Here is a 1,880-nt window from a genome sequence, read left to right as displayed (position 1 = left end):
TCGAAACTACTTTTCAATCCTAAGGATGCAATTACAGAAAAAGAACACACACACTGATATTTTAACGTTCCCAATAAGGAAAGGTTTAAAAATGAGATTTTGATGATATAACTTATGACTCCCTAGAACTACAACCTTAACCGGATGATTAATATGACTTTAGAGCACGTGTTATGAGTTTAAAAGACGCCATAAGACGATTAAGTCGACAATGTTTAAGACCATGAAGCATTATAAATCAAACATAATTTATTTTAAATTATGCATTACTAGTTGCATCATAAATTTTTGTCGAATCGAAACTAACTTTTCAATCCTAAGGATGCAATTAATTACAGAGCAAGAGCACCGATATTTTAATGTTCCCCGTAAGGAAAATATTAATACTGAGATACTGGTGACATAATTTATAATTTACCAGAATTAAGATTTCACCTGTATTGATTTCCATTTATTTAAAATACATGATATATGGCGATTAGGATCAATAAATTAAGAGAATAAATGCATTACGAATCAAAAATAAATACGAAATGCATAAAATGCTTCATTGTTTTTGTTGAATAAAAATTAGCTCTTTATCTTCTTTTAACTGCCATGAATACCAATCAAATAGCAGACATAGTGCTTTCACTACTCCCTAGAAGGAATGGCTTAAGACTGAGATTATTATTATTATGTAATTTATGATTCAACGGAATTAAGATCTTAGCTAATATGACTTAATTAACAATGGTGGTACGAATCCCTTATACGTAGCAATCAATGCGTTAATTTCAGCTTGAATTTATGGCCCTCATTTTTCCCAGGTGAAAGTTATACGATTTATAATTACCTTAATTAGTTTACACTCATTCATTTTCGCTGCGAATTTACATTGTGAGGAAGCTTGAATGATCCCGAGGTATGCTTTCTGAAATTAAACTTGTATTTTCCTTGTATATCTTGTAGATAAACTGGCTTTCTTGTAATTTAAAATTAAAGTGCTATTTTTAATTATCTCATTTTTCATTTTATTTATTAAAAATAGCAGTGTTTTGCACTCCGTTTTTGAAAAGCACCTCATCTTTTATTACATTGGATTAAATAATTTTTGTTCTACAGTATCAACATATTTAAGACTAAATAAACTCAATTTTCAGCATTAATCAATATATTGTTTTCGGTCATTCGATTTGCAGATCATTTATGTTGGCTTCCACAGAGTGTTCCACTAAATGACTGGCCTTTTATTTTCTTAATGTAAATAATAAAATCGAATTTTGAGAAAAAAATGTGTCGTTTGCTGCTTTGTTATTAAAAAAGCGATTTCAAAATTTGAAAATCGGAAATAAAACGTCTTTTCTGATTGCAATGCAGAACGCTTTAAAAGGATTTCGGTGCTCCAACTTTTCCCTATGTTAATTTTTCTTTATTTATATTTTCAATTTTTTCAAATAATTTTAATGAATTATTTAATTCATTTATATTAATAATTTATCATTATTAATTTATTTATATTACTCATTTATTCATTACTCATTTATTCATTATTAATTTATTCATTATTAATTTATTCATTATTTATTATTACCCTAGCAGCAAAATAAGTAAGTTGTTTGAAAACTTTATTCTCAAATAATAGATACATAGTTTATCCCTTCATTACTTTTAGATAACATACTACACTGCAAAATTTTATAATTGATATGAATTTGAATATGTAGCTAAAAACAGAATAGCTGAATTCTAGTTGAACTTATTCTTTCAAAACTAAAAAAAACTTACCAAGAAAACGATTAAAATTAATTAAGAATCAGCACAAATGGCACTATTTCAAGTAACTTGGATAATTTTTTATTGTTGTTTTCCGAATTATATGGATACAGAAATATATACTA

Source organism: Parasteatoda tepidariorum, chromosome 5 (genome assembly GCF_043381705.1).
Source record: "Parasteatoda tepidariorum isolate YZ-2023 chromosome 5, CAS_Ptep_4.0, whole genome shotgun sequence".
In the NCBI taxonomy this organism is placed as follows: domain Eukaryota; kingdom Metazoa; phylum Arthropoda; class Arachnida; order Araneae; family Theridiidae; genus Parasteatoda; species Parasteatoda tepidariorum.
This window is presented reverse-complemented; position numbering follows the sequence as displayed.